Here is a 12,887-nt window from a genome sequence, read left to right as displayed (position 1 = left end):
TCCCTCACATAAGATTCTGGAACACTTCTGCTGTGGTACGAATGTTTGTGTCTCACGTAGGATTCCAGAACACTGCTACGACGGACTCAATGTTTGTCCCTCACATAAGATTCCAGAACACTGCTGCTGGGGTCTGAATGCTTGTCCCTCACATACGATTACAGAACACTGTTGCTGGGGTGTGAATGTTTGTCCCTCACAAAGGATTCCAGAACACTGCTATGAGGGTCTGAATATTTGTCCCTCACATAGGATTCCAGAACACTCCTGCTGTGGTCTGAATGGTTGTCCCTCACATAGGATTCCAGAACACTCCTGCTGTGGTCTGAATGGTTGTCCCTCACATAAGATTCCAGAACACTTCTGCTGTGGTACGAATGTTTGTGTCTCACGTAGGATTCCAGAACACTGCTACCAGGGTCTCAATGTTTGTCCCTCACATAAGATTCCAGAACACTGCTGCTGGGGTCTGAATGCTTGTCCCTCACATACGATTACAGAACACTGTTGCTGGGGAGTGAATGTTTGTCCCTCACATAGGATACCAGACCACTGCTGCTGGGGTCTCAATGTCTGTCCCTCAAAAAGGATTCCAGAACACTGTTACGAGGGTCTGAATTTTTGTCCCTCACTTAAGACTGCAGAACACTGCTTCGAGGGTCTAAATGTCTGTCCTTCACATAGGATTCCAGAACACTGCTACGAGGGTCTGAATGTTTGTCCTTCACATAGCATTTCAGAACTGCCATGGTCTGAATGGTTGTCCCTCACATAGTATTCCAGAACACTGCTATGAGTGTCTGAATGTTTGTACCTCACATAGGATTCCAGAACACTGCTATGAGGGTCTGAAAGTTTGTCCCTCACATAGGATTCCAGAAGACTGCTGCTGGGGTCTGAATGTTTGTCCCTCACATCGGATTCCAGAACACTGCTGCTGGGGTTTGAATGTCTGTCCCTCACATAGAATTCCAGAAGACTGCTGGGAGGGTCTGAATGTTTGTCCCTCACATAGGATTCCAGAACACTGCTACAAGGGTCTGAATGTTTGTCCTTCACATAGGATTCCAGAACACTCCTTCTGGGGTCTGAATGTTTGTCCCTCACATAGGATTCCAGAATACTCCTGCTATGGTCTTAATGCGTGTCCCTCACATAGGATTCCAGAACATTCATGTTAGGGTCTGAATGTTTGCCCTTATCATACGATTTCAGAACAGTGCTCCTGAGGTCTGAATGTTTGTCCTTCATATAGGATTTAAGAACACTCTTGCTTTGGTCTGAAAGTTTGTCCCTCACATAGGATTCCCGAGCACTCCTGCTGTGTTCTGAATGTTTTTCCCTCACATAGGATTCCAGAACACTGCTACGAGGGTCTGAATGTTTGTCCTTCACATAGGATTCCAGAACACTCCTTCTGGGGTCTGAATGTTTGTCCCTCACATAGGATTCCAGAGCACTCCTGCTGTGGTCTCAATGTTTGTTAATCACATCAGATTCCAGAACACTGCTACAAGGGTCTGAATGTTTGTCCCTCACATAGGATTCCAGAATACTCCTGCTATGGTCTTAATGCTTATCCCTCACATAGGATTCCAGAACATTCATGTTGGGGTCTGAATGTTTGCCCTTATCATAGGATTTCAGAACAGTGCTCCTGAGGTCTGAATGTTTGTCCTTCATATAGGATTTAAGAACACTCCTGCTTTGGTCTGAAAGTTTGTCCCTCACATAGGATTCCCGAGCACTCCTGCTGTGTTCTGAATGTTTTTCCCTCACATAGGATTCCAGAACACTGCTACGAGGGTCTGAATGTTTGTCCCTTACATAGGATTCCTGAGCATTGTTTCCGTGGTCTGAATTTTTGCCACTCACATAGGATTCCAGAACAGTGCTACGAGGGTCTGAATGTTTGTCCCTCACATAGGATTCCAGAACACTTCTGCTGGTATCTGAATGTTTGTACCTCACATAGGATCCCAGAACACTGCTGCTGAGGTCTGAACGTCTGTCCCTCACATAGGATTCTAGAACACTGCTGTTGGGGTTTGAATGTGCCTCACTTACAATTCCAGAACACTGCTGCGAGTGTCTGAATGTTTGTCCTGCAGATGGGATTCTAGAACACTGCTGCGAGGGTCTAAATGTCTGTCCCTGACATAACATTCCAGCACACTGCTACGAGGTTTTGAAATGTTTGTGCCTCACATAGGATTCCAGAACACTCCTGCTGTGGTCTGAATGTTTGCCCCTCACATAGGATTCCAGAACATTCCTGCTGTGGTCTGATTGTTCCTCACATAGGATTCCAGAACACTGCTACGAGGTTCTGAATTTTTGTCCCTCACATAGGATTGCAGAACACTGCTACAAGGGTTTGAAAGTTTTCCCCTCACATAGGATTCCACAACACTACTGCTGGGGTCTGAATGTTTGTCCCTCACATAGGATTCCCGAGCACTCCTGCTGTGGTCTGAATGTTTTTCCCTCACATAGGATTCCTGAAGACTGCTGCTGTCACTATAGTCGTTGCGAGTGTCTGAATGGTTGACCTTCACCAAACACTAAATATCCTGCCCCTTTAGTCTTGGACTTTCCAGCCTCCAGATCTGTGAGCAATAATCTCTGTTGTTTATGAATTACTCATTCTAAAGTATTTTGTTATAGTAGCCTAAAGAGACTAAGAGAGCATCACCTGTCCTGTCACCTCATCACCGCATTACTAAAGCTATACTAACAGCAGTCACCTTTAGTGGGTGCTTCATGCATGAGAATAAAGGGAAAAAAATGCAAGGCATACTAAAATCCAAAAAAAGAAAAAAATACAATTTGTGTCAACAGAGCAAGCTTCAGAAGCAGACAAAGATATGATTTTGGAATTTTTTTTAAACCTCTGGAGAATATGCTAAGGGCCTAATGAATGAAGTAGACAGCATTCAAGTGTAGATGGGTAATGTAATCAGAAAGACAGACATCGTAAGAACCTTCAACATAATGTAGTGGTAAAAAATGTGGTAAATAACTGAAGAATACCTCCGATGCCTTATTAGTAGACTGGACTCTGCTGAGTAAAGAATCTCTGAGCTTGAGGATTTATCATCAGAAACTTCGAAGACTACAGAAAAGAAACACTGAAAAGAACAGAAGATGATATCCAAGACTGTGGGACAACTACAAAAGGTGAAACAGAGTAATGAGAATACCAGGAGGAGAAGAAATAGAAGAAAGTTCTGCAACAACCATGTCTGAGAACTTCCAGTATTAATGTCAGACACCAAACCAAAGATCCAGGAAGCTCCGAGAACACCAGGCAGAATAAATGCCAACAACCTACACTTGGACATATAATTTTCAAACTATATGAAATAAAAGATAAAGGAAAACTCTGAAAGAAACCAGAGGTGGGGCAGAAAACACCTTACCTACAGAGACACAAAGATAAGAACTGCATTCAACATTGCAGAAACTGTGAAAGCAAGAAGACAGTGAAATGAAAAATTCAAAATGTTGACAGAAAAAAAACCACCAACCTTAGTTTCTGTACCCACTGAAAACACCCTTCAAAAGTGAAGGAGAATTAAGGCCTTCCTCAGAAAAATAAAAATTCAAGAAACTTGTTGCCAGGAGACCTGTCTTGCAAGAAATGTTAAATGAAATTCTTTAGAGGGAAACAAAAGATATATAACTGAAACCTGGATCAACATTTTTTTAAAAAGAGCATTAAAGAATTGTGGTACAATAAAAACCTATGTATTTATTCTTAATTGATCTGACCAAGAAGTTCATAGACAATAAGAAATACACACAGATAGATTATGTATGCTTATACACAAGTTAAATGAGTAACACTAATACAAGGAATGGAATGGAAGGATGGGAGGGAGGAATTGTGGTACAATAAAAACATGTATTTATTCATAATTGATCTGACCAATAAGTTTGTATATAATAATAAATACACACAGATAGATTATGTATGCTTATACACAAGTGAAATAAGGAATAATAATACAAGGAATGGAATGGAAGGATGGGAGGGAGGAATCAGGTGTTTTCTTTGTTAAGCAGGTAGTCAACCGTGAAGTGGGATAGTGTTATCTGAAAGTGGACTTGAATTGGTTGTAAATGTATATTGAGGAATTAGGTGTGTTCTTTGTTAAGCAGGTAGTCTTATTTGTGGGATAGTGGGATAGCGTTATTTGAAAGTGGACTTGAATTTGTTGTAAATGTTACTGAGGAATTAGGTGTTTTATTTGTTAAGCAGGTAGTCTTATTTGTGGAATAGTGGGATAGTGTTATTTGAAAGTGGACTTGAATTGGTTGTAAATGTATATTGCAAATTCTGTGGCAACTAGTTAAAAAAAAGTTTTAAAAAGAGAAGTACATGCTAAGAAAGACAGGGAAAATGTAGTCATCTAAAATCATCAATGAAAAATGCAAAAGGCAGAAAAAGAGTGGTAGACAAAAGAATGGAGACTGAGGAGAATGAATAGAAAACAGTAACAAATATAGTAGATATTAATCCAATGATATCAATAATCACTTTGAATGCTAATGGTATGAATGTACCAATTCAAATATAGAGATTGTCAGAGTCTATCAAAAGACAGACACATCTTGTTTCACTGCACTTTGCTTTATTGTGTTTTGTGACCATGTGTTTTACATATTGAAGGTTTGTGGCCACCCTGCAATAAGCAGGTCTCACTGGCACCATTGTTCCTACAGCACGTGCTCACTTCACGTCTCTGTGTCACATTTCGGTCATTCTCACAGTATTTTAAGCTTTTTATTATTGAATCTGTTATAGTGATCTGTAATCAGTGATCTTTAATGCTACTGTTGTCATTGTTTTAGGAACCACAAATCACACCAGGATAAGACAGCAAACAATTGACAAATGCGTTTGTTCTGACTGCCCCACCAATGGGCCATTTCTCTTTCTCTCTCTTTTTCTCAGGCTTCTCTTTATTAATATTAAAATGTGGCCAATTAATAACCCTACAATAGCCTCTATATGTTCAAGTGAAAGAAGAGTTGTATGTCTGTCACTTTAAACCAAAAGGAAGAAATAATTAAGCTTAGTGAGGAAGGCATGCTGTAAGCAAGACAGGCCAGTAGCTAGACCTCATGCAACAAACACTTAGCCAAGTTGTGAATGCAAAGGAAGTGTCCTGGAAAGAAATTTAAAGTACTACTCCAGTGAACACATGAATGATAAAAAGCTAAACAATCTTGCTGCTGTTACGAAGAAAGTTTAATTGGTCTAGATAGAAGATAAAAAAAAAAAACAAAAAAAGTCCATTAAGCCTAAGCCTAACTCTCTTTTTACTTTTTTTCTTTTTGAGACAGAGTTTCATTCTTCTTGCCCAAGCTGGAGTACAATGGCGTGATCTTGGCTCATCGCAACCTCTGCCTCCCAAGTTCAAGCCATTCTCCTGCCTCAGCATCCCGAGTAGCTGGGATTACAGGCATGCACCACCACGCCTGGCTAATTTTTTGTATTTTTAGTAGAGACGGGGTTTCTCCACGTTGGTCAGACAGGTGTCGAACTCCCGACCTCAGGTGATCTGCCCGCCTCGGCCTCCCAAAGTGCTAGGATTACAGGTGTGACAGCCACCGCACCCGGCCTCCCTTCAATTCTATGAAGACTTAGAGAGGTGAGGCAGCTGCAGAAGAAAAGTCTGAAGCTAGAAGAGCTTGTTTCTTGAGGTTTAAGGAAAAAAGTCATCTCCATAACTTAAAAGCGCAAGATAAAGCAGCAAGTACTGATGGAAAAGCTGCGGAAAGCTATCTAGAAGTTAATTGATTAAGATGGCTACACTAAACAGATTTGCAATGGAGACAAAACAGCCTTCTACTAGAAGGAGATGCCATCCAGGATGTTCCCAGCTAGAGAGGAGTTGATGCCTGGATTTAAGGCTTCAAAGAACATGCTGACTCTTTTGTTAAGGCCTAATGCAGTTGGTGATGTTAACTTGAAACCAATGATGATTTACTATTCTGAAAATCCAAGGGCCCTGAAGAATTATGAAAAAACACAGCTCTGCCTGTACCCTACAAATGGGAACAAAGCCTGGATGACAGACTATCAGTTTACAAATATGGTTTACTGAATATCTTAAGCCCACTGTCGACAACTACTGCTCAAGAAATAAGATTCCTTTCAAAGTATTACCACTCACTGACAATGCCGCTGGTAGTCAAGGGCTTTTACAGAGATGTATAAAGAGCTGAATATTGTTTTCATGCCTACTAACCCAACATTCATTCTGGTGCCCTTGGATCAAATAATAATTTCAACTTTCAAGTCTTATCACTTAAAAAATATATTTCATAAAGCTATAGCTTCTCTAGAAAGTGATTCCTTTGATGGATCTGGACAAAATAATTGAAAACCTACTGGAAACGATTCACCATTCTAGATGCCATTGAGAGCATTCATGATTTAAAAAAGAAGATCAAAATAGCAACATTAGGAGAAGTTGGGGCTGGGCTTGGTGGCTCACGCCTGTAATCCCAGCACTTTGGGAGGCAAAGGCACGTGGATCATGAGGTCAGGAATTTGAGACCAGCTTGGCCAACATAGTGAAATCCTGTCTATACTATAAACACAAAAAAAATTAGCTGGGCCTGGTCGGGGGTGACTGTAATCCCAAACACTTGGGAGGCTGAGGCAGGAGAATTGCTTGAACACGGGAGGTGGAGGTTGCAGTGAGCTGAGATCACATCACTGCACTCCAGCCCAGGCAAGACTTCATCTCAAAAAAATAAAAGAGAGAGAGAGAAGTTGGGAAGATTATTCCAACCCTCACTGATGACACAGGGGTTCACGACTTCTGTGGAGGAAGTAACTGCAGATATGGTGGAAATAGGAAGAGCACTAGAATCAGAGACAGAGCCTGAAGATCTGGTGAGACTGCAGCAGCCTCTGGAGAAAACGTGAGAGGATGAGTTGCTTCCACGGATGAGCAAAGAAAGTGGTTTATTGAGATGAAATCTACTCGTGGTGAAGACAGTGTAAACAATGTTGAGATGACAACAGATTTAGAATAAACTTGGTACAGCAGAAGGAAGGCTTGATAGGATTGAACCCAGTGATTTACAATAATACATAAACTTAGTTGGTACAGCAGTATGAAGGTTTGACAGCATTGAATCCAATTTTGAAAGTTCTACTGTGGGTAAAAAGCTATCATCGTATGCTACAGATAATTCTTTTGTGAAAGGGAGAGTCAATTGACACAGCAAACTTCAATGTTGTCTTATTTTAAGAAATTGCCACAGCCACCCCAACGCTCAGCAGCCACCACCTTACATTAAGGTAAGACCCTCCATCAGCAAGAAGACTGAAACTTGGCCAGGTGTAGTGGCTCACACCTGTCATCCCAACACCTTGGGAGGCCAAGGTGGGTGGATTGCTTGAGCCCAGGACATCAAGGCAACATGGCAAAACCCCATCTCTACAAAAAAAATACAAAAATTAGCTGGACACAGTGGCATGCACCTGTAGTTCCAGCTAGTCAGGAGTCTGAGGTGAGGGTTTGATTGAGCATCAGGTTGAGGCTGCAATTACTCCAGCCTGAGCCACAGAGTAAAACCCTGTCACACACACAAAAAAAGATTGCAGCCTTCTGAAGGCTCAGATGACTGTTAGCACTTGTTAACAATAAAGTATTTGTAAATTAAAGTGTGCATACTTTGTAGACATATGCTATTGCACACTTTATACAGCACAGTATAAACATACTTTTACATGCACTGGGAAACCAAAAGAAATTGTATAAAACTTTATTGCAGTGGTCTGGAACCAAACCCACATATATCTCTGATGCATGGCCGTCCTGTATTGTACACTTAAAAAAAATACTTAAGAGGGTATATTTTATGTGAAATGGTCATCTCATTTTTTTTTTTGAGACGGAGTCACACTCTGTTGCCCAGGGTGGAGTGCAGTGGCACAATCTCGGCTCACTGCAAGCTCTTCCTCCTGAGTTCACACCATTATCATGCCTTAGTCTCCCGAGTAGCTGGGACTACAGGTGCCTGCCATCACGCCTGGTTAATTTTCTGTATTTTTAGTAGAAACGGGGTTTCACTGTGTTAGCCAGGATGGTCTTGATCTCCTGACCTCGTGATCCACCTGCCTTGGCCTCCCAAAGTGCTGGGATTACAGGCATGAGCCGCCACTCCCGGTCTCATTTTTTAAAAAGGGTGAGAATGAGAAATATATGGGGAGTGATTGTGAAGTTTACGGCATTATTTGTTGTGATGAGTCCTGGGGCGAATATTTATCTCTATACTCATTAAGATGTATATATTTGGTGTCACACGCCTGTAATCCCAGCACTTTGGGAGGCCGAGGCAGGTGGATCATCTGAGGTCAGGAGTTCGAGACCAGCCTGGCCAACATGGTGAAACCCTGTCTCTACTAAAAAAATACAAAAATTAGCCAGGCGTGGGGGCGCACGCCTGTGATCCCAGCTACTCAGGAGGCTGAGGCAGGAGAATTGCTTGAACCTGGGAGGCGGAGGTTGCAGTTAGCTGAGATCGTGTCACTGCACTCCAGCCTGGGCAACAAGAGTAAAACCTCCGTAACACACACACACACACACACACACAAGGTATATATTAAATATGTGTAATTTTTGTGTGTCAACCACACCTTAGCTTTATTTTATTTTTTTGAGACAGAGTCTCGCTCTGTCACCCAGGCTGGAGTCCAGTGGCGTAATCTCGGCTCACTGCAAGCCCCACCTCCCAGGTTAACACCATTCTCCTGCCTCAAGCTCCGGAGTAGCTGGAACTACAGGCACTCGCCACCACGCCCGGCTAATTTTTTGTATTTTTAGTAGAGATGGCGTTTCACAGTGTTAGCCCGGATGATCTCGATCTCCTGACGTGATCTGCCTGCCTTAGCTTCCCAAAGTGCTGCGATTACAGGTGTGAGCCACGGCGCCCAGACAATTTTTATTTTTTTGAGACAGATCCTCACTCTGTCACCCAGGCTGGAGTGCAGTGGCACTATCTTGGCTCACTGCAACCTCTGCCTCCCATGTTCAAGCAATTCTCCTGCCTCAGTCTCCCGAGTAGCTGGGAATACAGATGCATGCTATCACGCCTGGCTAATTTTTTGATTTTTAATAGAGATGAGGTTTCACCATGTTGGCCAGGCTGGTCTCAAACTCCTGACCTCATGTGATCTGCCCACCTCAGCCTCCCAAAGTGCTGGGATTACAGGTGTAAGCTACTGCACCCGGCAATTTTTAAATATATATAATTAAAAATTAATAAAAAACAGGTATTTGCAAGTTTCTGTTTTGTTATATGCTTATTATTCTTTATCTTTATGTCAGGTTGCTGTGTCAATACACTTAGAAGATCATAGTTTCTAAATTGAAATACAAATAAATATGTCTGAAATTTTTTCTTTTTTCTTTTTTTTCGAGATGGATTCTCATTCTGTCACCCAGGCTGGAGTGCAGTGGTGCAATCTCAGCTCACTGCAACCTCTGCCTCCCAGATTCAAGTGATTCTCCTGCCTCAGCCTTCAGCGTAGCTGGGATTACAGGCACCTGCCATGACACGCAGCTAACTTTTATATTTTTTTTTTCTATTTTTAGTAAAGACAGGGTTTCACCATGTTGGTCAGGGTGGTCTCCAACTCCTGACCTCAGATGATCCTCCCGCCTCAGCCTCCTCAAGTGCTGGGATTACAGGTGTGAGCCACTGTGCCTGGCCTGGAATTTTTTTCTAAAATTTACATTTCTGAGTTAAGAATGCTTAAAATATTATAAAAACAGAAGCACAATTCATTATGTGTTTCATTAATTACCTTTATTAAAAACAACACAATTATATTACAATAGGACAAAAAATGTTTAAGCAAATGAAAACGAAACCATGACATACCCAAACTCAGGAGGAGGCAACAAAGGCAGTGCTAAAGGGAAGCTTACAGCTGCAGATGCTTAAATTAAAAAGAAGAAAGATCTCAAACCCATGTTAAAGGGAAGCTTACAGCTGCAGATGCTTAAATTAAAAAGAAGAAAGATCTCAAACCCTTGCTAAAGGGAAGCTTATAGCTGCAGGTGCTTAAATTAAAAAGAAGAAAGATCTCAAATCAATAACCTAACATTACACCTGAAGGAGGAAAAAAAAACTAATGACATACCAAGCAAAAGGAAGAAAATAACAGATTAGAGCAGAGATAAGCAGAATAAGACCAGAAAAAAAGGAAAAAAAACACTGAGTTTGTTTTTTTAAAGATCAATAAAAATTTTAAAACTCACAGCTATATTAAGAAAAAAGAGAAATCTCAAATAATAAAATCATAAATAAAAGAGGTGACAGTACAACAGATGCCACAGAAATGAAAAAGATTACAAGAGACTAATGTGAGCAAGCATATGCCACAAAACTGGGCAACCTAGAATAAATTTATAAATTCCTAGAAACACAAACCACTATACTGCATCACGGAGAAATAAAAAATCCAAAGAGACCTGTAACTAGTAAGAAGATTCAACCAGTAATCAAAAACCCCACCAAAAAGAAAATTCCAGGTCCAGATAACTTCACTGGAGAATTTTACCAAACATTTCAAGAAGAATTAATGCCAATCCTCTGCAAAATCTTCCAAAAATGTTCAGAAACCAGAAGGGGACATTCCAATCCATTCTATCAGGTCAACATTTATCTGGTTCCAGAGCCTGATGAACACCTTTTGTAATAAAAACACTCAAAGAATTAGTAACATATGGAATCTCCTCAGTAAATAAAGATTATACATGAAAAGCTCACAGCTAACATCATACTCAATGGTGAAAAACTAAAATATTTTCCTCTAGGATCAGGAATAAGATAGCAACTTCTCTTCCTGCCACTTCTATTCACCACAGCACTGGAATTTCTACTTAGAATAATTAGGCAAGAGAAAGTAATAAAAAGCATGCAAATTGGAAAGGAAAAAGTACAAAATTTTGTTCACAGACAACAGGATGTAATGTGTAAAAATTCTGAAATTCCACAAAATACTGGTAGAATAATGAAATTCAACAAAGTTTCAGGATATAGTAACACACTCAAGTCAGTTTCATTTCTATAAACTAACAATGAACAATCTGCAAATAAAATTTTAAAAAGAGGCCATGTGCAGTGGCTCACAGTTTTAATCCCAGCGCTTTGGGAGGCCAAGGCGGGTGGACCACCTGAGGTCAGGAGTTCGTGACCAGCTGGGCCAACCCCATCTCTAATATAAATAGTAAAACTCTATCTCTATTAAAAATACAAAAATTAGCTGGGCATGGTGGCAGACACCTGTAGTCCCAGCTACTTGGGAGGCTGAGGCAGGAGAATTGCTTGAACTTGGAAGTTGGAGGTTGCAGTCAGCTGAGATTGTGCCACTGTGCTCCAGCTTAGGAAACAGAGTGAGACGCAGTCTCAAAAAAAAGAAAGAAAGGAAAGAAAGAGAGAGAAGGAAAAGAAAAGAAAGAGAAAACAAAAGAAATTTTTAAAAAGAATGACATTTGGCCGGGTGCGGTGGTTCATGCCAGCAATCCCAGCAGGTTGGGAGGCCGAGGCGGGCAGATCACCTGAGGTCACAAGTTCAAGACTAGCCTGGTCAACATGGAGAAACCCTGTCTCTACTAAAAATACCAAAAAGTTAGCTGGGCGTGGTGGCACGCACCTGTGATCCCAGGTACTTGAGAGGCTGTCATTGGAGAATTGCTTGAATAAGGAAGGTGCAGGTTGCAGTGACCTGAGATAGTGCCACTGCACTCCAGCCTGGGAGACAGAACAAGACTCCATCTCAAAAAAAAAATAATAATTACATTTACAACATTAAAAAAATTAGAAATTAGCTTAACCAAGAGGGCAAAAGATTTGAACACAGAAAACTACAAAACACTATTGAAAGAAATTAAACACAAATAAATGAAAAGAAAAGCTGGGTTTGCAGATTAGATGATTTCATCTTGGAATGATGTCAACACTACTCGAAGTGACCTAGATTCAATACAATCCTTATAAGGATTCCAATGACATTTTTGATAAACAGAAAAACCTATCCTAAAATTCATATGGAATCTCCAGGGCCCATGAATAGGCAAATCGATCTTGAAACAGAACAAAATTAAAGGTCTCAAAACAATTACAAAACTGCAATAAGCCAAAAAAAATGTGGTCATGGCATAAAGACACTCTTGACACACTTATGGACCAACACAATAGAGACCTCAGAAACCAACCCTGGTATATATGGTCCGATGATCTTCCACAAGGATGCCAAGACCACTCAATGGCAAAGCACAGTTTCTTCAACAAATGGTGTTGGGAAAATTGTATATCTACATGCAAAACAGTGAAGTTGGACTCTTACCTTACACCACGTTAAAATTAATTCAAAGTGAATTATAAACCTAAATGTAAAACTAGAACTATCAATCTCCTAGGGAAAACAAATTTGGAAAATGCTTTATGACGATGAATTTGTCAATAATTTTTAGGATATGACATTAAAAGCTCAGGCAGTAAAAGCAAAAATATATCAAACCTAAAAACTTCTGTACCTCAAAGGTCACAACCAACAGGGTAAAAGGCAAACTGTAGAATAAAAGAAAATACCAGTTGAGTGTCCCTTATTTGAAATGCTTGGGATGTGTTTCAGATTTTGTAATATTTGCATTATTCTTACTGGTTGAGCATCTCGAATTCAAACACCTGAGTCTGCGATGCTCCAATAAGCATTTCCTTTGAGTGTCATGTTGGCACTCAAAAAGTTTCAGACTTTGGAGCATTTGGGATTTCAGATTTTTGGATCAGAGACATTCAACCTATAGTTGCTCATCATGTATCTCATAAGAAGTGAACATACAGAATACGTA

Source organism: Pan troglodytes, chromosome 14 (assembly GCF_028858775.2).
Source record: "Pan troglodytes isolate AG18354 chromosome 14, NHGRI_mPanTro3-v2.0_pri, whole genome shotgun sequence".
Lineage (NCBI taxonomy): Eukaryota > Metazoa > Chordata > Mammalia > Primates > Hominidae > Pan > Pan troglodytes.
The sequence above is the reverse complement of the archived record's forward strand: the minus strand, read 5'-3'. Positions refer to the sequence as shown.